General features: G+C 44.6%; 1 protein-coding gene and 1 long non-coding RNA gene across 4 annotated transcripts in view; one reads left to right on the top strand and one right to left on the bottom strand.

The window, feature by feature from the left end:
• LOC125330798 (calcium-activated potassium channel subunit beta-2) overlaps positions 1-23030 on the top strand; it is a 142775-nt gene that overhangs the window by 10014 nt on the left and 109731 nt on the right. The window lies entirely within an intron of this gene.
• LOC125330799 lies at positions 4711-22607 on the bottom strand. Its single transcript, XR_007205709.1, has 3 exons — positions 22526-22607; positions 21205-21210; positions 4711-4721 (listed from the first exon to the last, which is right to left on the bottom strand). It is a non-coding gene; the product is annotated as an uncharacterized LOC125330799 (long non-coding RNA).

Here is a 23030-nt window from a genome sequence, read left to right as displayed (position 1 = left end):
ACAGGATTCCAGCAGCACTAAAGGCAGAGCAGGGCACGAGAGGCTGGGTGCTTTGACAGAGACCATTCTGCCACCAAATAAACTTGTAGCAAAGTTTTCCAAACCCTTGGGAGCTGGAATGTTTGTAAATAGTCCCTAGTCAATTCCATTCCAACAAAACATGCATTTCCAATTTGGAAAGGAGCAGGTAAACCTCCACTAGCAGTGCAGCCCTATTCAGCTCACTCATCCCACTGGGCCATTATGGAGAACAGTGTGGTCTGTAAAGGGGAACAGAGCTGCAGACAAAGGATTCACCATCAGGGGACCATCTAGGTGCCCCATCAAGTCAGGCAGAACTGGCAGACACCTGTGTGGGCTGAGAGCAGCTGTGTTTGGTCACACAGTTGTAAAGCATGAGTTACAGAGGCAGCTTGTTTGGTATTTCTGGTTTTGTAGGGTTTCAGTTTTTTCAAAGACAGTTTTCAAAAATGGGGATTTTATTTTTTTTCTCCTCAGTTCACCAGGCTGACACACAAATGATGGTGTGCCTTGTTTGATACCATGTGTCAGTCAGCTGGAACTGGATTTCACATAACAAACCATTAATAATGTACTTGGGCAGAGAGCATCATAGCAAAGATAGACATTCTTGGAAAACTAGCATTTCAAAAAGTTTCAGCATCCATAATCCTCCCTCTCTGTCTTATATCCTGCACATTTAGAGTGTGGGTGTTTGCACACCACTGTCTCTCTCTACCTCTTGTCAGCTCATTGCAGTTCTCAGCCTGCTGTCAGTGTCACTCTCCCCTGTTGTCATCTGACATTCCCTACATTCTGGAAAGGAAGATCCCGAGTGCAGTGATCTGCCCCACTGTCATTTAGCCACAGGACCTGCAGAGGAAGCCCAGGCCAGCAGCTTTGACTTCTGCTCTCTCCTCCACCCAGCCCATCTGAACCACAGCCAAGGCACAGCTTGTGCCAGGGACAGGAGGGATCATGCTCAGGGACCCAGCACCCTCAAGAATTCTCTTTCCTGCAATTTTTCCCATCACAGAGTAGATATGGCCTGACACTACAGATGTGTTCCTTATATTCTTAATGGTTATTCCCTATAAACTTTTCCACTGTGTCTCCATTGCTTCTCTGACATTATCTTCTTTGCAAAGCAATCAAGGAAAATTTAAGTACATGTTATTACACCAGGTTTCCCTTAGATTTGGGGGTCAGAGAAGAAAAGGTTTGTTTCTTCCCTCCCATGACAGAATGACCCCCTCCAAGCAGCACTGCAGTACTAGCAGGTTACTGCATTTCAGGAGGAGTAATTCCACCTGGTCAACATTCCCACCAGCCCAGCTGTGGAGAGCTGGTTGTTTAACATCTCTAGATCGCACAGTGATATGAACCTAATCAACACCTGTCTCAATTTTTAAATCTGTTTGAAAACCATACTTTGTCTTCCTCAGCAGTACTGCTTCATTTTCCTCTTCCACTGAGCTATTATTTGGTTCACTGTCAGTAGCTGGCACTGACTGGAACACAGTTCATAGGGTTAACCTGGGGCCACAGCCCAGGGCTCAACAGTCCTACAAGCTTGGACAAAGCACTGTGGCCCTGTTTCCTCATCTTTGACATAAGAGTAATGCTTCTGCTGCCAAGGGAGGCTGGAATAATTATGCGTCAGGAATATTCAGTGCTAAACACTTCTACCAGTCTATTTATCATGCTTATAGAGTAATGGCTTTCAGGAAAACGAGATTAGAGAATAGCCCTGTAGCTACAGGGTTGGGCTGGAGTACAGGAGATCTGGCTCCTGGCTCTTAGGAAACAGGAGAGACCCTAGGCAAGATTTGGGCTTAAAATCTCCTTTAGGATGGGAACTACAACCTTTCCCTCTATGGAGGCTAAATAATTCCTATTTGTGAGTTTGCAAAGAGAGCAGTTACTGTCAGTTTTTAAGTGAACTGTCACTTGTACAGTTCCAATATGGATTTAGTTTATAAATGAACAACAAGAAGGAATAACAGCAGTTAGGAGAGGATTTGCAGCACTTGGTCAATGTCTGTTTCTTGTATTTAATGAAACCTTGCACACCAGAATTAATTCAATGAAGGAAATGTCTCTTGCAGCCAATGTTGGCCTCAATAGTCATTCATGACATTGAGCAAGACAGCTATTGCTTGTGTCCTTTCCACTGAAAATAAGGAGCACACCATCAGACCAAATACCTACTGAAAAACCAGACAAGGCTGCTTACAGTCTGGAAAACCAGCAGACATGCTTTGTGGATTTCCCTGTTAGCACGATTTCCAGACAAGCCTCTCTACCACAGTTCAAAGAGTTAAAGACATGCCATGCCTGATCTCCCACAGAAGATTTGAAGGAAAAGCCCAGCAGATTTGATTGATGCCAAGTGGTGTGTGCAGACAGAGCCTGTCCTGCTGCCTCCCACTGCCCAGCCCACCTGCTGCCCACCAGCTGCTCCAGCTGCCGGTGAAACTCCACTGCAAATGCTGTCGCTCTGCTTCTTTCAGTGTTTCCTGAGGAAACACTCACTTCATCTGCTGCTCTTTAAGCAATTAATGGACTCCATGAAGCATCTGGTGAGCAGGGGCTCTGCAGGGCCCCTAATTTGCAGCAGCTCACCCCCTGTGGCACACGTGTGCTCTGGCCTTATGGCCAGTGCCTGACCAACGGGTGCAAACCAAATGCTGTGGAGTTGCACTGACACGTGCCAGCTGGCTACCTGCCCTCATCAATATGCATAGGTTTGATAACATACACACTCATATTGGTTTATTAGCATCAGTGAAGTTACTGCCAGAACTGGCCTCTCTGCAGAGCAGTGCCTGGGCCTGCACAGGACACGCTTTCTTTGCAATTGTGCAACTTGCTCTGTGGAGAATATCTTCCTTTAGCCCTCTTCATCTTCCCCATAGACAAATATTTTAGACTTAGATTACAGAAAGCTTTTTCTTTTTTCCCAAAAGGTTAAGAAAAGCTGCAGTAGCAAAGATGCTCATTTGAGAATACCAGCTAGATGCTGGAAAGGAAAACTTTGGGTAACGCAAAATGTGTTTCGGTAACCTAGCTGGACAAGAAGATGGGATTGAGCCACCTCTCTTCTCCCAGAAAGGAAAACCAAGTCACAGAGCTCAACCTTTTTTAGTCTGATAAGTTAATTAGGGAGTAAGAATCAAAATTCTACTGGTTTTATCCCTTTGAAAGTCAGAAACAGAGACAAATCCTTCCCTGCAGTATGCTGCTCTCAAGAGCAAGAAGGACTCTCCACTTGCTGTTCAAGTAGGAGAGAAAGCAACAGTCTCAGGCATACCTGCACAGTCCTGATCTTTCCAAAGCATTCCATCTGCACAGAGTTTTGTTCATGAGTATTAACGATAAATTTTTTGCTGACATGCTTTATTTACTATGCTAGTCCTGCCTGGTTCTTTACACCATTTCTTGCTGGAATATCATGTTTTGATTAAGAAACGAGGAGTTTGCAGAGCTGCACAATGTTGCTGCTCATCACATGAGAGTGATGGGAATTTCACCTTCCCCTTCAGTAACCACAGCTCAGTGCTGTGACCACACCACCTGCACCCTGTCCTAGGGCCCTCCGTGGCAAAAGGTACCCAGTAACACTGGTGAATGATTCAGCAGTGGCTACAGGAGTGAGAAAAGGAGAGTCCTTGTTTATTTCAGGTTGGTGACCAGCACATTAGGAACCAGCAAGTGAAAATACAATGACGATTATGGCACTGACCTCCAAAAGGTACTACCTTCCAGTTTGCCAGGAACAGGGAGGGCTCTGATGAATTCCCTTGCTAGTTTGATGATGGTAGGACACACTGAAAATACTGAGTCTCCACAATACCTGTGTTGCATGAAAGTTTTTGTACAAAGTGTAACCACAGCTTGTGTAGCTTGAGGGAGATGGAGAGGATGGAAGGAAAAACAGGGTGAAAGAAAATGACTGGTTGCAAGGAAAGCACAAGAAGTGGGGTGTCCTGTGGCACAGCAGTAATGAGGGGCTTGTCTCATTTGTAAAAATTATTTCCATTCTCCTTTCTCTCTGGATCTGTCTCTATTGCCTGTTTGCCCATTTTATGCCAGGACTGTCTTCTAATGCACATTTATATATTTGTCAAAGGTTCTGTGCAAAGGGAATATGAACATAAGCTGCACTTCCTAGATGTACCAGCATAACACCATAAGTGACACTGGCCACCAGCAGACAAGGAAAGCCAGTAGGATGTGGCACAGAGAACTGAGGCCCTGCCTCAAGGGATATTCCTGACCTTAGTGTTGTTCTGTCTGTGCTAGGATTAGGCTTAGTTTAAGTAAGATCAATAGAAGGATTGGAAAAGCACACAAAGAGCTGGTCTGCTCTGATGTGTAGCAGTTTACAGATATATTGCCCATCCATCCTACGCAGAGTCCTTCCATCAGCTCCGCTTTTGCCACAGCCCTCACTGCAGGGGTTGTGCAACTCAGGAATGATTCAGCCCTCAGGATAAAAGGATGAGCCCACCACTGACCCAAGCAGTGACAGACAAGGCAAGGTCTCCATGGACTCAGCAACTTTACCAGAACATCGACTGAGTTTCTCTTTTCCCTGTCTCATTTTCCCCAGAAGAGAGGCAGCACAGCTCTGTTTGGGCAGCGAGTGTCATTCAGCCATCTCATCCCCTCCCTCAGAGGTTTGAGACCTTTCTCCTTGGGCAGAAACTAACTGCAGTCTTACACTGGTCATGTGCCCCTTGTGAAGGGCTGCACTGACATGGCTCTCCTCAGACCTCCTTATCCTCTGCTAATTCCATGTCTTTGCTCAGACCTTCCCCTCCTAACCCCCGAGTGAAAAAGTGTCTCTCCAATGCAGGCACCAAAGGCAGGCTGAACTTCTTGGCTATATTAACACGGAAATTAAGGCTAATTGAAGGAAGTGTGGTTACCTCCATATATAGCATTATAATAAATTGCTGCACTATTTCTAGCATCCCTATTTTCTCCAGAATGCTTAAATACCAAAGCAAGTGCAGATCCATAGCATTGGCAAAAAGCTGCAGAGGATGAGTTTGTTTCTTAGCTTATAGAACAGCTAATGTCAGAGAAGTGACTTAATTTGAACACAAAACTAGTTTTGTGAGGAAAAGAACAAAATATCGGGTATGAAGAACTGTTTAATCTTTCAGAAAAAGCTGGAAGAAACAGCCATCTAGTAGCCAGCTGTACCACAGTGAGTGGCAAGGGGAACTTCCAGTGACTAACCATGTCAGCATGGATGGCAAGGTTCTCCCTTCTTTGACCACCAGATGACATGCCCGACTTCCAGAGAGAAGTCGTAACCTTTTCATATCAGGATCTCCAGAGACACACACAAAGTGTTACTTGAAAGAAGCTCTCCCCTATAGTGGAAAAGACTTTTCAGTGACAAGGCCGTGATTGCATCCATACAGACATGCCTTCCATGGGGCAGAGCTGTTCACATGACTTTTCTAGGATAACTTGCCCCAGAAATCATCTCTGGTGAGTCTCTTCAGTCTCACAGGGCTAGTGGGTCTGGTATGGAAGGTAGGAATGGTCCTGAGATGCGAGAAGGTTGGGTCCATTCTGCTTTGACCTCAAATCCTCTGGGACACTGGGAAAACTCTGGGACACGCCGCCAGAGCCCTGCAGTTTTGTGGGTGCCCCTTGGGACCCAGCAGCTCCTCTCTTCATCCCCCTGTGCCCTCTCTGTGCAGACCCCCCTGGGCAGGACTGTCCCTGGAATTCACCTCTAGGTGCTGCTATACTACCAGCTATGGATTTCCCGGCAGGAAAAACGGGAGAGGCATGGCAGCAACTTCCTCATGTTGCAAGAGGAAACTGCAGCAGTTCTGGATCACCAAAATGTGCCTTTTTTTAAAGCATCATTTTAAGTCTTGTGTAAACCAGCACACCGGGCACAGCTATCCCTCCACATCTCCTGCAGGGATTGTGGCAGAGGGGACACCCTGAGCATCACCTTCTGCACCATATTTTGAGTGAGGAACAGCTGTAGCTTAGTTTTTCACACGAAGGAAAAAGAAGAGGTTAAATTGAGCTAGTGGCATTGTCGGGTTAGGAGTTAACCCTGCTAGGTCAAGGGCAAGGACAAAAGTGATTTTTCACAGACAGCAGTCATGCACATGGGGCTGATTCTGGAGGGTGAGGCTTAAGGCTCCAGGCATTAGCAAATTAGCATTTTGCTTAATTAGATATTGATCACTATCACAAAGCATGTCATGACCACTGTAAGCTTACCACAATGCGATGGAAAATTAGAACATGTAGCAGAAAGTACATTCATTCTTCCTCCTCCAGGAAGTTTACTCAGACATTTAGCCAATCTGCAAGTCTTATCCTGCTGTTTCCTAAATGAATGACAAACATTCCCTTGTTTCCCAAGGGAGCCCTCAGTTTTGCTCTTTACTGCCATACAATGATTTTTACCTTGCATTAAGGTAAGGTGTTGTTCCTCCTTTCCTGATGCCCCAAGGTACACAAATTTAAGGTGTTCCACACCCAGTTGAACCCATGCCAGCTGTGACAACTGAAGAAGAGGACTTTGTCTCCCCACCACTACAGAGATGCTGTATTAACTGTGTTTTCCTCTGTGTGTCCCATGCTATGCAGGACATAACACAAGTTCTTTGTGGCCAGATGAACCCTCAACACCATCCCACAAATATGCTGTGAGCATTGGAACAGTGGATAACAGACCTCCCTGTCCCTGGCTGATGAGAACTATGGAAGTTCACGTTGCATCTCTGATAGCCCACGTACACTTATATAAGTGGTTTATTCCTGTATGTGCTGCAGAGAGAAAGAAGCAAGAAGATTGTGCCTCTTATAAGTTTAGCCTGGTTCAGCTGGTCTGCAGGACCTCTCTGAAAGTGCCCACGGGACACTGCATTTCCTTTGAAATACTAATCTCAGCTTAGGGCAGGGATGCTGCGTGATCAGGCACAAACCTTGGAGAACAGCTCTCTAATTTTTCCATCTGGGAACTCTTCCCTCAACAAATGCATTTAATGCCTATATGTGATCTCTGGCGATCTTTGCATGCTGAAATGTGAGAGTTGTGTGATGCTGCTCATAGGATGGGAAGGTCAAGTCATGCCATGAGAATTAGTTGGGTGGCAGAGAGCTGTCTTAGGGCACAGTGATGGGAGCAACCGGAAGGTGCTCTTCTGGAGCATAGTCCGACACAGGTGACCCTGAGACACAGGGGGCAATGCCTCAGGGGAGGAGAAGCCTTGTAACCCTTGGGATGTTTAGCTGTTGCCACTTCAGTATATAGGAAATACTCCCTGGCAGGAACCACACAGCCTCAGCTGCAGCGGTGTCCAGGCAATCCAGCAGGACTAGCAAACTGTGGGGAAGAGGTCCTGGGCAGATACCAGCAACAGCTCTGCATGGAGATGAACCCGCAAAAGAATGGCCCCTACCCACTGCTCTGCCACGTCAAACCCTGTCCTAAATGAGAAATGGTGCTTGGGAAACAGCAGGGAGCAGAGGTGCTTTGCAGCCCACGGCACAGGCTGTGCCACCTCCCTGACAAAGCTCTGGACAGCTTCCCTGCACCTGCTGGAGAACTGATATCCCTATTTCTCCTTTCTCTATAACGAAGGGTGATGTTTGCTCTGAGTCCCTTATGGAGCTGTGATGGAAGCTGAGCGCTGGCTGTGGGTACCTGAGTTCTCTCTTGGCGCCTGAGCTGGGGCAATGTTTGGGAGCTGGCACTGCTGCACTCAGCCACTGACGGCTCCCACGACCCGCACACGGCCACCACGGCAGACTGAGCCTTCAGTGCTGAGCAGCTCCCCCACAAAAGTGCATTTTGCAGCACCTTCCCTGCAGCCTAATTCAGAGCCATGCTGTTACCTCGCCTTTGCCAGCCCCCTCATTCCTATGCTGTTTCACATAGCCGATAGCAAACTTCCCGTTTGTGTGAACACACAGCCTCCAGGCAAGACTGTCAGCAAAGTGCAGCTTCCTGGTGCTCAACAGGGAAGGGCACCTGGGGAATCCGGACCTGATGCCAAAGGTCTCAGTGCCTGCGGAGACACCAATGGCCCCCACAATATTCTGCTGCCTCAGGATGGGCATTGATGCTCTGACTGACCCAGCTGCCATCTCTGCCCAGGAATGAAGCTGCTCCTGAGGCATAGATAGACAGGCTTTCCAAATATTATGTTGTATAGAATCGATCTTGACTTCTCACCTATCAGCCAAATCCTCACACTTCAAGCTGTGTGCAAATACCACAGCTTCTTTGAATTGGGAACTGGAATGTTATTTCTAATTTTTATGGTATTTGTTGATACTGCTGCAGGTGTTTGGGGTTTGAGTGCAGAGGAGAGAAGGCAGTTCATGCTTTTCAATACTGGAGTAGGATGTGTCTGTGGGGATGTTCTGCATCTAAGGCAGTGTTACTGATATCTGGGAGGTTTTTTTCTGGAAAAGAATGGATACCAAACCCTGTCTTCTTAAGCATTATAGGCATCATCTCTTGCCCTGTCTTGCAGTACCTCCTGTAATTAGCTTTTACATTAGAAATCAGAGTCCATTTTCTGTGTCAGACAATGCCTCAGCAAATTTTGGCTAAAGATTGAGGATTGGTATCTGTGGGAATTGAGCCAGAAGTTATAGCAGAAACACAGGTTCTATTTTTCACTGAATTATATCTTAGCAAATGTCAGCGGGTGTGATAATTACTTGCTGGATGAAATATACTTTTTTAATCACATCATTTGTTCCAAAACACTGTTTCTAGTATTTTCTCCAGGGGTTGTTTATTAATGACACATCACAAGCTGAGAAACTGGGACTTTTCCATCCCAGCCTTTAACAGGAATGAAGTGCTGTGTTTGGGGTTACTAACTCAGACTCACTGCAAGCTTCCCTAAAATACAGACACAATTATCTGCTTTTATTGCAGCAGATGCTCTTACAAGACCTCCTGTAACTCTGTGTTACTATTGGCCAGTGATTGCCGTGAGCTACACAGTGCAATCAGAGGAAGGGCTGTTGAACAAGCCCAGGCTATTGAGCAAGCCCAGGCTGTCCTCCTCTAGTGTTGGTGGCATCCCACCACCTCACACTGGTGACCTGGTGGGAATCCAGCACGGCAGAACCTGCTCGTAACTGAGTGCAGCTTCTCTGCAGCTGGAAAACACTTCCAGTCAGAAGAACAATCACTGCTAAAAATGGATTCAGGTCAGCTTTTTCAATGCTTTCTCTCAGGCAGGACATTCAGTGATTTGTCCTAGGCTGGGAGCACGCTTTCTCTGCCCAGGGTGGACAGGCAGCGTCCTTAATCAGGAGTCCCCTCACGTCACACGTCACAGCTGTCTTTCTGGCCCCTCTATGCTCTGCATTCCCATCTTGGCTTTACTTTTTATTGAGTTGATCCTTAAAATCCTTCTCAGCATAAAAATCTAACAGTTGCCACCATGACAGGGTGACATCTGTGTCCATCTCAGTCAGAGGCAGCTGAATCCCGCTTTAATTTCTTCCTCCCCCACTCTCTTTCTCTCCTCTTTTGCCCTCTCTGCAACTGAGTGTAGCCTCACAGAACACAGAGGTTCTGCTCAGGAGAACTAAGGGAAAAAGATCAAATACACATCAGTCATTTTTACTGTAGGTGAGACATATATTCATATGATAAATTGCTCATTTTCTGAGGACAGAAACTATATTCAACACGGGAAGGAACCTTCCCTGGGGACATGTAAGACACTGGGGTATCCCCACAGATATTTCAGGCTCTCAGAGGCTGTTAGGGTCTAGCATTAACTGTGCTTGTTGGCCCAGCCTGTGAGCACTGATGTAAAACAGACACTGTGACACCTCTCAGTTACAGATATTTTATGTCAAATGCTGAGATCCAAACATGTGTAATATGGGGGCTGATTATGTTTCAGCATGTTTTCTGACAAATTGTTTCTTAGAAATAAAGCACTAAACAAATGGGAATTATAATGAAAGAAGACAACAATGATAATGCCATTGTATGTATCTGGAGTAATGATGGGCCTAGATCAGATAATGAAGGTGTAAAATGGATAAACATTGGCATCACTAATACCCATAATAAATTCTAGGACATTGAAAAACTGCACGATATCAACAAATAAAGAGTTCATAACACTAACAATAACAACCTTATAGAAAAAACAATATTTAGAATTCTAGTAGTTGAAGGAAAGTGTTCCAAAATGCAGAAACCACTAAAGGACCATATAAAATGAATATTTGCACATTAAAAATAATCACAGCAACCCTCCTGCTGTTCCTCAGCTCTTGGCTTATGCTGGTATCTCATAAAGCACCTTTTGCTCTTTGGTTTCATCCTTGCACGTGCAATGGGGGTGACAACTGCTAAAGATAAGAGTGACTTTAATTCCCATGGCTTTGGCATTAGCAAATTCTCTGCAGATAGCTCTGCCTGACAGGCAGGAAACTTTGTTATAACAAAATGTGTTATGCTGCTTAAAAGTCCTTGTGTTTATAATGATGGGTGGAAAGGAAAGGAAAGGATATTCTGTGCCAGTCACAGGGGAGGATGTGGAACACAGTGGATGGGGACGGCATTCCTTCTGATTTGCCCACTTTCCCCTCTTTCTCCCAACATATGATGGAAGCAGCAGAGGTGACAGGACAGCAAACTGGGGACAGCAGCCTTGCAGGAAAGGGCTCCGGGATCTGCACCCACCTCTGCTGCAGCACCACTCAGATCACACTTCCAGCCCACTGGCTCAAAGAGAAAGGGATGGATATATCTTTCTTAACCATCCAATCCTCACCTCAGAGTTCACTGTTTGGCCAAAATTAAACCAACAAATCTGCTGAGGTCCAACAACCCCAAATTTAGCAATATATTGTAATAAGCTGTAACAGCTCTGCAGAGTCCCTCTGGATGTCACCGGGGATAAAGAGCAAAGGAGTGAAACCAGATATCTGTCAGCATTAGCAGACTAATAACAATGTCTCACAGAAGGCAGGGCTGTGACTTATCCCTCTCCTTCAGAGCTTCCTCATCATTTTGCAGCAAGGGAACAGAGGCATAGCAGTGCTGTTGGTAAAAGAGATTCCTTTAACCATGAGATCATCCTCCAGGAACAGCTGCCCCTGCAAGAGGGCAGCCCAGCTTAATGCCCTGAAACCAGACCCAGCCACGGGGAGGCTTCATCAGCCCCCTCCTCCTGAAAGAGCAGTCAAATACACCCTGCTGTCACGTTGGGCTTAGCTTCGCAGCAGATGTGGTATGTTTGCAAGTGATAGCCATCCCTGTCATATATTGAAATTAATTTCTCAGACAAAAATCTGCTTTATTGGGAACGAAAATGAGCAGCAGACCCATCAACACAAGCACAAGTGTGTGGCCAGCAGGACAGCAACAACATTTGTGATAAAGCAGCTTTTCCCACTGTTCCCTCCCTCCACATATGACAGTTTAGTTATGGTGCCATTTTTCCAAGACAACGAAGTGCACATATTTTCTCTTTTGAGTTGACTGCTGTGGAGTGGCTACACTTTAGAAAATTAGTTTTTATCATTTTAGTAATCTAATTTTCATAAACCTTTTAACGCAAAAACAAAAACTACTTAACGCACAGCAAGATAATTAATATTGAAAATAGACTCTGTAGGAGAACTGTAGTACCTGCTGCCTTGCATTAGGCTCCCAGAATAATGAATTAGCCAGGAACTTTAAGTAAGTTTGTAGGAACAATACGAACAGTACCAACACAAACAGCACTTTCACTCACATCAAGAGGCTACTTAATATGTTGATTGCCTGACTTTGAGAATAACTTCACTGGTGTCCCTGCTGGAAACATAGTGGCTCTTAAAAAACAAAATCATTCATATTCAGAATTCTAACATTAGAGGTGACAGCAAAATACGTAATGGTTTACATGGCCTGAAGAAGAAAATTTGCCTTTTCCCTTACCCCACCAAGCCATAATAGAGTGAGGGAAGGGTTTGCAGCTGGAACATGGAATGGGGCAGACTGGCTTAGCTCTGCTCCCCCTCCCCCAGGACAACAACTGTCCAGTTTGGACCAGGGGGCCAGGATGAGGCTCTCTGCTGCCCTAAGGGAGTGGGAAAGGTGGATATGCCCTTTCATGGCAAACAGTAAGTTCATTTGGGTTTCGGTTTTGTTTTTCATAGACTGTGGGGAGAGATAGCAACTAATCCTTTCTGCTGAACACATCTACCCCTAAGCAATGTCACATAATTCGTTAATGCTGAGAACCAGGCACTGCCAGCAGAGACTGAAAGGGCCCTTATATGCCAAAAATAATGTGTGCACTTACAGAGCACTTAACACCTTCAAAGTACTATACAAATATTAACTAATTATTTAAGGAACTAATTACTGACAGCAAGAGGTTTACTGCTTTTTCTGAGGATCATGTGTATGCCAGGGATCCTTTGAAGGACTTGAAGGGTTTGCTGGGACTTCTGCTTGCTCTGGGGGGTTAATGGCTGATGTTTTGGGGTGGGAGCCCAGCTTTAGCTTGTCTGGCTCATGGGAGGATGCTCAGCTTAGGAGGACCTAGTGACAGTGGTCCCTGTCCTGACCCAGGCCCTACACCCATAATTCACAAGGGAACATTTCCAGAAATGACCCCTCCAATCTCTCTGGCAGCCAGGGTGCACAATCTGCATGACTAATAAGTGTGCACGAGAAGTTTGTTATCTGCCACAGTTACAGTCACTCCACAAGGGACTGATCAAAGACGTGAGGTTAAAATCCTGTGCTGAAATAGGAAACGGTGGGAGGGGAATCAAACAAGAATACAGATTCCTTTAAAGCTCATCAGGGAATGATAAGGATAGAAAAAAAAATCATAGTGAAATAACGCTGTCAAAGGTTTTAAAGGGAATATGAAAGATTCTTATTATATGAGTATCGGGGGAAGACAAGCACAAATCCTAGACAGACGATGTGTCCATTAATTAGTAAACTAACTTGGTATGAAAATAATGATGACTAGAATCTGTCTTTAATGAGACAGATAAAATAAATGTGAACAATTCAGGAATGAGGAAAAGCCAATAAAATATCTTTTCTTAGTAGCACGTGAGAAAATACTTCAAGGAAAATGAGCTGATATGTAAATCAGCTGATACAGATGAGCCTATATTATTGGGGGAAGTGGTGAAAATGCCATGCTGCATGTGATCATTCCTCCTAATTAGTGACCAGAAGAATTGACTAAAGAGAAGTCTATACTTAAAATGAGAAATAAATTATCCCAAACCCTATTTTCTGAATATCTACCTTATACCCTTTCTAAACTAATCATCATTGCTCTGGAAGCTGGTGAAGGTGAGGAATACAAAGGGAAGTGGCACAATTAGGCCCATCAAAAGTTCCTTGCATGGCCCCTGGGTGGTGGCTGCAGTTCCTCGTGGCAATGGCCACTGCTGCCAGCAGCTCGTTGCTAATTTTGTGATGAGACTCCAGGCAGGAGATCCCCATCCTGGCCAGGCACCATGCCCTGGGAGTGCCAGCTGGCAGGGACCAGGATGGGGAGCAGGATAGGGAGCAGGATGCTCTGCAGGTGGTGCTGAGGCAGAAATGCCTTCTGGGGTCTGTTGGGTGACCTCACCACAACAAAAGAACTGTTGGTTTCAGCAGCTGGAGGGACCACAACCCCTGGCTGCAGCCCTCCAGGAGTGAAATTGCACCCCAGGTTGCTGTACAGGATCCCAACATTTTGGGGCAGAAATCACAAGTCAGTATTTTCACCTGGGCTTACATTGCTACGTTAAAGAGAGAACTGCCAATTAGCTGAGCCCACGGTGCAGAATTAGCTTAGCAGTGCCCCCCAAACAGCCGTTTTTAGAGGTGTTGACACATCCAGCTACCTCAGAGACAGCTCTGGTCATGGGTGTTTGGTATCTGAGAGCTGGGGCCAGCAGAACAGAGCCTCCAGCAGAGCCAGTCTAGCAAGAATAAATCTCACCAGACAAACTTGATTGGTTTTGTGATAGAAACAGAAAATTAATGGATGAAGGGAATGCTGGAGCTTTAATATATTTGCATCTGAGCAGTGCATTTGATACTGTGCCTCATGAAATCTTTCTAGAAAAATTAATTTAAATCAGCTTGGAGATGAACACTGTCTTCTTAATTGAAAACAGGTTGGAAGTCTATAAAGAGAGGTTGACAGAGAGTGGCAAAGCATGGAGTTGGAGGAGACTGTAGAAGAACCACAAAGCTTACTCTTAATTTATATTTAATATCCTCACTGTTCATCTAGAAATGGTGAAGGAAACAAAATTTTAATAAGATATGCAGATGAGATGGAACTAGGAGGAATTAAATCCTCCACAAAAGATGGAAATAGATCCAGGGGGAGAACAGCAGCTGGGTCAGGATGGTATAAAAGGACCCCAGGGTTAGTTACAGAGAAGGAGACTGTGACCAGTTTTCCCGTTTACTGGAACAAACAGGTCATTAGTTTTCATTGGTAGGAGGAAAGGAGGTTTGGGTTCATCATTTTGAGTGTCTGCTTCTGCGGATGTAAATCTTGTCAGCCTGAAGGCTTGTGAAAATCCACTTCTACCCCAGCATGTTGTACAGTTTAGATATTTTCTAAGTTAGTGACATAAAGCAGAGTTTGACTTCCACATGGGTGACATGTTCAGACTGCAGTCTTCAGGACAGATGTGCACACTCAACAATACTTGCTAAAGAAAAGAAAAAATTGAAATTTTAGTATTTACTCGCTAAACATCTGAAACAGATAAGTAGGTGAGTTCCATCTACTCTCTTCAAACTTGTGGGCACAAGTTAGAACCAAGCTAGAAATGAGCTATGGCAGCAAAAGGGCAGTGCAGTTTGGGGCAGGACAGGTTCAGATCACCTTTGTGCTCTTCTGCTGTTTCTACATCTGGAACATTGTGTTCGGTTCTGGGTAACTCATTAGCAAGGAGATATTGAAAAATTGCTGTGAGTTCAGAGAAGAGTAACAAAAATTATCAAGGGGATAGAGAGATTCATTTATAAAGGAAGATTAAAGGAACTAAATCAGTATGAGAAGAGATGAATTTGTAATACACTTACTCAGAGAAAAATGGCTACAGAGAGATGTTACAATCTAGTGCTGAAAGGTACAAACGCCAAAGACAGGGAAGAATTAAGTGATGAGATGTAAAAGGAAGTATGAGAATTGGAAATGAGAAAGGGAAAGAGATTAAATATCCAGAAAGAACTCCTGACAAGAGAACTCTCATGTTGCAACACTTGAAGTTAAGGTGAAGAAAAAGCCAGAAGATGTGCAATGGAGGGTAATCACCCAGTCCCCTAGAGAGCCAGGAGATCACCGTGCTGCCCCCTGCTCTCCCTGGGACTGGCACACATCCCTCTGGGGGTGACATGAGAGTGAGGAATGTATGAATATGTATGAGACTATTGTTCACTGTGAGCTGTGGTGACAGGATCATTTCTTTCATATAATTTCAAATTTCCTCTAGTGAGCATTTGTTCAGAATGGAGAACTTGGGTTCTGGTCTCTGGGCAATTTTTCCCTTGATTATCTGAGAGATTTAATATTTGATGGTACCGTGGGACCAGGCACACACAGAGGTTTTCTTCTCCATGTAAAATTTCCAGTTTAATCTCCCACACTTACAGCCACTTGCCATCACTCTACAGAAGTGCACCTTTATGCTCTGTGCCAACAACATCAAACTCAGGGCAGATATCCTTAATACCTTGTCCGAGCCAACACAGATTCCTCTTCAGGATTTCAGCCACCTAAGGACTGTGTAGCTAATTCAACACAGCAGCTTGGGTTTCTCATCTGTTTTATTTTACTTCACACACTGTACTGCTTTCACCCCACAAATATTGATTAAGTCAAGCCAAAGCCTTGCACTAATCAGTGCAGCACAGTTTGCATTGTTATACACGTGAGCCCGTTGTAACTGGTTTTGTAAAGCAGCACATGAGCTATCTGTTTTCCAGAATGAGACAAGGTCTGTGTGTTTTAGCTGAGATCAGCTCTTATGTGTTCTGTATCACCTGTGCTCTCTTCCGGAGCAATTTTCTGTGCATTAGAAAATGTAGTTTGGCCCTCCCCCACTCCTAATAATAGTTAATTAAACCAATTCATGTGAAGTAAACCACCTTCCATGAATGACTGAACAAGAGGAAAGATTGGATAGCTGCATGTCGTCCTTGAATATGAGCAGATATTGTCAGAGAAAAAAAGTGGAAATTCGTTAAATTAAGTATCTTTGGTAGTACTGTTTGTCCCCCACCCAAAAAGTAGCAACCTAGGAGAAGGAGACGCTCTTTTGGAACAAAGAGCTGAATTCTTCTGTCTCTTGCATCAGGTGAAACTCCTAAAATGAGCAAAGCTTGTAGGGAGCTTATCAGGAGAGGAAGCACAGACCTGCTCTATGAACAGTGGCAGCCAGTGGGGTGAACTGTGCCTACCTCGTTCCCAGCAGCTGTCAAGTGTGAATTCCTAATCCGGAGCTGGAGTCAAATGACTCTGTGTTACTGTCATTTGTATTCTGCCTCCGGATACTTTCATTCCTCTTGCTTTGAGTAATGTTTTTTCAACCTTGTCTTCCCATTAAAATTTCCTCTTCATTATGGAGCATTTCAATATAATTTCCTCCTGAACCGAGCTCAGGGTACAGCCCAACTAATAAGAATTGCATGATCTGCATTATTATGCACACATAATCCATTATAATTGAATCTTATTCCACTTTAATTGCACATGTTTACAAACACTGCAACAGATTATGTATTTTAGTTGATTGTGCCATTAATGATTGAAAAGTCAATGCCATTTTGTGTTAAACCCGTTTTTGGCTTGCATAACAAGTGAAATAACATAAAACTTCTGGAGAGTCACAAGACACATTTCTAACTTTCTCTGTTTTAAGTGATGAGAAGAGTTCTCCCCAAACTGAAGCCATGCATCTTTAAAATTGCAACACTTTGTGTCATCCAAACCACATTCAGTCTTCCAGAGTTTGGCAGGATTTTAGTTAAACACTTGCTCTTGGCTGAATTTGGAAGCTAAAGGTGCTTTAGTGACACAGACTTTGTTGTTTGCCATGATTTACAACAGTCCCACCACCCACAAGCTGAGTGTATTTCCAGAGAAGGGCTTGGAAACCCAGAGCTCACCCATTTCTGAGCGTGCTGAAATGCCCCGCTGCTTGCCTGGGACTTCTGCTTTTGGACAGTGAGATAAGGTCAGCAGATGCAGAATTACTTAGGAAATGGACCTCCTGAGACTTCAGATACTGAAGAGAATTGGAAAATTTGGCAGCACACTGTGCTGTTTTGGTGCAAGGTCAGTTAGATAAGGTCAGTCAGGATGTTAAATCTAGCCACTGCCTAGTTTGTCATCACGTTTTGTAACAGGAACAAGGAAGCCTGATAGACCAAAATCCCCAGAAGAAAAAGTATGAAAACCAAGTCAGTATTTTTACCGAGGTTTATAGAAAATGTACCTCTTTTTATGTGCCTTTTCTCAGATACATTTACCCCATGTAGCTTTAACAGAGATAGATGTGCTTTATCTGGGCTCTGTTCAGCTTTTCTTCACGTGTTTATTCTGCTGCTCTTTAAGCCTCTGTGCAGGGCATTTCCTCACCCTAAAATCTGTCCTTCAGACATGAGTAAAACCTTGCTGAAGATACTGACAGGACCACCAATTGTAAGCATCTGCAAAGAGTCCTCAAAACTAGCAGCAATTTTTTTGTCACCACTGCAATCACAAATCCAGTGGCTTTCCCTTGAGCCTCCCCTGATCCAGAAAGTCAGTAATTGGGAGCTGGCTTCGTGGCCCCAAACATGCATATTGACTCATTTAAATTACATTATAACTTAATAAAATATTATTGTGCTAGTGAAGGAGAAAGGGCTTGTCCTGAGTGGAAGACAGGTTTTGGCAGAAATCAAAATGCAGGTGATGTGCTCAGCGTCCTCAGGATGCGATTGTTTATGTCTCTGACAATAAATAATACATCACAGGCATTGACAAATGGAGCTTCACAGAAGTCTTGTGAAGTAAATCAGCAGTTGTTATCCAGGACAGAGAGGGAGATGGGGCATAAAAAGGTTAAGCAACTTGGCCAAGAGAGTAGAGCAACCTGTGGCAAAGTGCAGCTCCTGGAGGTACCCTGGTCTGTGCTGGTAACCACAAGCTCTTTCCCTCACAATTTCCTTTTGGGTACCAACTGCCAAGAGATGGCCACTAATAATGTGTTTGGATACTAAGTTGTCAGGAAGATGTTAAATCAGGAGATAAATTAATGATTCTTATGCTCTGTGATGGATTTACAGAGAATCTCAGAGGCTTTAATTTGGACAGGCTGGGTTCTGCCATGCCTTTTTGTTTCATCTACTGGATTTTTGATAAATGTAAAGCTCTCCAGTGGGACTGGGGATCTGGGGTAGAATTAAAAAATACAGTATGAGTCTGTGTTTATACCAGCAAGGCTTTTGTTTTGTTTTTTAGGGATTTGGGCAGGAACCGTGCCCTTGTCATTAATTGTTGTGCATTATGACTCAGAATAAACTTACTGCATTGTTTAAACTATTTTCTAGGCATAATGAAATGTTTAGACATTTCATATATGTTGAAGTGTGAGATTCTGTCCACCTCTACACACTTGTGTCAGATTCTATATCGGGGGGTATGCTGATGATGCAGAGGTGATCTTGGAGGTGTTTATATTTACTATTAATTATGGCAGTTTGCTGTGATTTTAAAACACTTTGGGCCGAATCTGGTTAATTCATGCAGCCTGGATGTGGTAAAGGCAGGATTTCATTGCTGTAACTACCTTACCCCTTCTTCCTTTCTTCCCTCCATGGATAACTTCCTTCTGCTGTAGCCATGTCCAGATCTCTGCTCCTACAGCTCAGTGCAAACAGGCCACAGCCACAGTGGGCATTTCTCTTGAGATTTGCACTCAAGTCAAGAATTTTTTTGTGCTTTTAGGGTGGAGGATGCCAGCATGCCCCTCTGTAGTCAGGACCCAGTGCTAATGAAATGCTCTGCTCTCCTGTGATGAAAAGTGTGGCAGAAGTGAAAAGCATCACTATTATTGCTGTCCTTTCAAAGGTGTCCCTGTGGGAGCTGACATTTGAAGGATTCCCTGTATGTGGTGAGGTCTGGTGTCAGCCAGGCAAGCCGGGATTCATGAGCAGTGGCTCACAGGTACTTTGTGAGGAGCTAAAGCTTTTGTTTGTGGGGAACAGCTCTTCGGAGGCCTGGAAGGAGCAGCTCTGTAGCTACAGGAGAAGAGTTGGTACAAGGTCAGAGCCTCTAGAAAGGGCAAAGAGAAAACAAACTGTGCATGCACTGCCTGTGTGCATTTGCATGCATGTGCATATGCAACTAGGTCTGTGGGTGTAATTAACTCCTCGTTCCTGGGTGCCTTTGGAAAACAAAGTGTAAGTTGCAGGATATGCTCTTCTCCTTGTGAGAACAGAACTGCATTAACCTCAAAAGAGGAAAGAGGAGGGATTTAAAGCACTGCAATAGGCTGTACTGTGGCTGAATCCCTTGCAAAATCCTCGTGCTAAATCAAACCCGATTCAGTTAAATAAGCTCATACATTCCTCCATCACACAAACTACTAGTTTTACACTCTCAATACTGAAAAAAAAATGGCAAAAAGTATTATCACTGTTTTGAACCTGGCAAAGGTATTTGCTACTGTCCTGAGGTGTGTCTGCCAAGCTTCTGGACCGAAGCAATTTTTATGCCTGAAGCCTTGTACGCACAAACCTCCGGGGGCAAAAAAAATAAACGAGGGTTTATCTGACAAGGTGGCACAGTCTTAACTAGTGTTGAGCAGCTGGAGAATCTGGAAAGCACATCAGGCTTGGAGTCAGTGGGGAAAAGAGGAAATTCTGCAGTTACCAGAGTCTTGCCATAAAAGGAACAAATTAAAGGGAGAGGTGAGCAGGCAGAGCACATCAAAGATGGAACAGTCTGCAGGCAAGAAAGTGCATTGATAAGACCATTAAAAGCCAGCTAGCAAAGTGATTAATGGAACGGAATTGCCTTTCGGTTCTTGGGATGAACAGTCAATTGCATCCCAACAGGATCACCAGAGATCTGAGCACAGAAGTCAAGCCACCACTGAAAATCTGTACTTATTCTCAGTGCCCTCCCAAATACCTCTCCTTCCAGCAAACGCTGATAAGCTGAACTTCCCAGCTCTACTGGGATTTTAGCGGGCAACGTTGGTGGAAGAGGGAAAAAAGCAGAGAAGTGAGGGAATAGGATTGATGGCATGCAGAGCTTAAGGAAAACATTTAGGAGTTCACTGAGTGGGAACCCGGATGTGAGGACAACTCAGGTCCCAGCCTAGGAATTCCCCAAAGTCCTGGGAATGCCTGCGATGCAAACCCCATGGCAAGGGTGGGAGGTCACACCTCAGCACAAATGTTTTCTGTCCCTGCTAGGCAGAGTGCTCTGAGCTGTGGGGCAGCTTTAAGCTCATACCCAGGAGCAAATGGAGGGGCTTTCAAGCACCAGAAATACCCAATGATTAACTCAGCAGTGGCTGAAATAAAAGAAGTGTCGTGCATGGAAGAATATTTGGCATATTTCCAGGTCTTAGCAAATACAAAACCCCATCAGTCTAAAGAAGCATTAGGAGTTTATGATGTGGAAATAACTGGCTGGTGTGTGACGCATTTCCAGCTTATGGTGAGCTATCTATTAGAAGAAAATGTTTTAGACATTCTGGGGCTGGACTCAACCTCCCTGCTACAGGCCAAATGCCATGGACATGAGGCGAGTGTTTCAGAAACAGAATATCCTGCCATGTGCAGAGAGGGAAGAGATCAGAGAACATTAGGCATAATTACTTCTCAGCTGTTTAGTGCTCAGATGAGGTGGTAGGGAAAAGTCTTCTGTAATAGCTGAGTACGGGCAGCTTCTGTCTGCTGTGGTGATATCTTTGCTGGCTTCCTCTCACTCTGAGGCATCCACTGGATGCACAGAAACCTTTTACAATTTGACCATTTGACTTGAAGGAAGTGCTCAGAGTAAAAGGGAATCTGCTGAAGTGGCAGGAGTAAATGAACTGTCCTCAGTGCATCTATTTTAGCAGCAAGGAAAAAAAAAGGGTGGTTTAGTCATGTTCAGCAATCAAGGTCAGCATGACCTTGGGTTTGAGTAGCAGCACTCCATCCTCTCCAGTGGAGTTGGGGAACACAGAGCATTCCATGGACACCACCTGGTTTTACAAATATCTTCAGCATCAGGAAAAATGCTTGCTTTACAAAGGAGCAAAGCAAAACAAAAGGAAATGCCCAAGAAGTCAACAGAACATCCAGCAATGACAGACTATGGCTACCAGTCCATCTCTGTAGCTGCACTCTCCTTGGGAGTAAGGTGGGAAAAAGTATCAGTATGTCACTGACAAAAGATGGCAATGAATCCTTCATCACCAGGGTAATTCCAAATGGTATTCAGAAGTTCTGTAGCAATTTCCTTAATGGCACTTTTTGAAGAGTGTTTATCTAGAGAAGTTCATCATTGGAAGGAAATCTCAGGTCGTTTCAGGAGGGAAAGTCTCTTCCTTCCATAACCCTGGGAGAGCAGGTGCTGCCCCAAGGTGTCTGCATTCTTCCTGGTGGTAGCAGACCCAGCAGTGCACCTCTGACTGTAAGAAATGCTGGCTTTCATATAGAGAATACAAGAAAATGGGAGGCAAAACTCAGTCAAGCTGAAAAATGAGCCTGTATCTCTTTTCTTTCTTTTAAACACTAATTTTCTGTCCTCTGGGTCTTTTTAATTCTTCTCTCTGCTATTTTTGTCAAAGACAAGATATGTGCTTTTTATTTGACACAGTCTTTTCAGTTTCTCTGGAAAAAAAAAAAAAAAGAAGCTGTAGACATGTCAGTGCCAGCTACAAAGGACTACAGGGAAGATCTCTCTGCTGGAGAAACCCTAATAGGTGTCACACAGTACCAAAGGAAGGGAGGTTTGGACTGAGCTCTTCACCTTTGGGCAGGCTTATTTTCCCATTTTTAGCCCTGTGACACTAAGAACCTTCCCAGAAGTAAGTGTTCATTCTTCTCTCCTGAAATACCAGGACTTGTCAAAGGCATATAGGATCTGGACACTCACACACATGCTTGTTGCCATTTCAGACAATACCACCTGGACACCATGCAGTTACTCTTCATGGCCTGAACTTTATAAAAGAAAATGTTCAGACATTTGCAGGAACAGAGTCCCTTTTTCTTCCTGACTTGAATACCATAGAAAATTTATGGACTTGGCAAGTACCTTCATGCTCAGAAGGCAGGATCTGTTGCAGGATGAGTTTTAATATGGAGTCAGAGAATATCCTAAGCTGGAAGGGACCCACAAGGATCATTGAGTCCAGTTCCTGGCCCTGCACAGGATACCCCAAGAATCCCACCATGTGCCTGTGAGCCTTGTACAAATGACTCTTAAACTCTGTCAGGGCTGGTGCTGTGACCACTTCCCTGGGGAACTTCTGGGTGAAGAATGTTTCCCTGATACCCAACCTAAACCTCCCCTGACACAGCTCCATGCCATTCCCTTGGGTCCTAGTGCTGGTCACCAGAGAGAAGGGATCAGTGCTGCCCCTCTGCTTCCACTCAGAAAGGGAAAACTGAGGAGGTGTTTGCTCAGACAAGAACAATTCCTTGACTGGCAACCTCGCTGCTTCAGTCACTCCTCTGAAAACTTGTCAAGAGGTACTTTTGTGGGTAACACAACATCTTAGCCATGCTGTTTCCCAGCTAGCCTGCTTTACATGAGCTAAAGAGACATCTACTTCATGCCAGTAGAAGGAGAACATTTCCCCATGAGAATGGTATCATTCAGCCGAGAAGCATTGCTGTGGCACGGAATGATGGCATTTTCCAGCAGACGTGAGCAAGCCCAGCAAGGGCAGCCTCATGACATGTCACGCATCAGCCCAGCCCTGACCTGACCCTCACATCCCTGTGCCTTGGTGTGGCAGGAGCAGGAGGC

Source organism: Corvus hawaiiensis, chromosome 10 (genome assembly GCF_020740725.1).
Source record: "Corvus hawaiiensis isolate bCorHaw1 chromosome 10, bCorHaw1.pri.cur, whole genome shotgun sequence".
In the NCBI taxonomy this organism is placed as follows: domain Eukaryota; kingdom Metazoa; phylum Chordata; class Aves; order Passeriformes; family Corvidae; genus Corvus; species Corvus hawaiiensis.
Note: the sequence above shows the minus strand (reverse complement) of the source record. Positions and strands in the feature narration are given on the sequence as shown.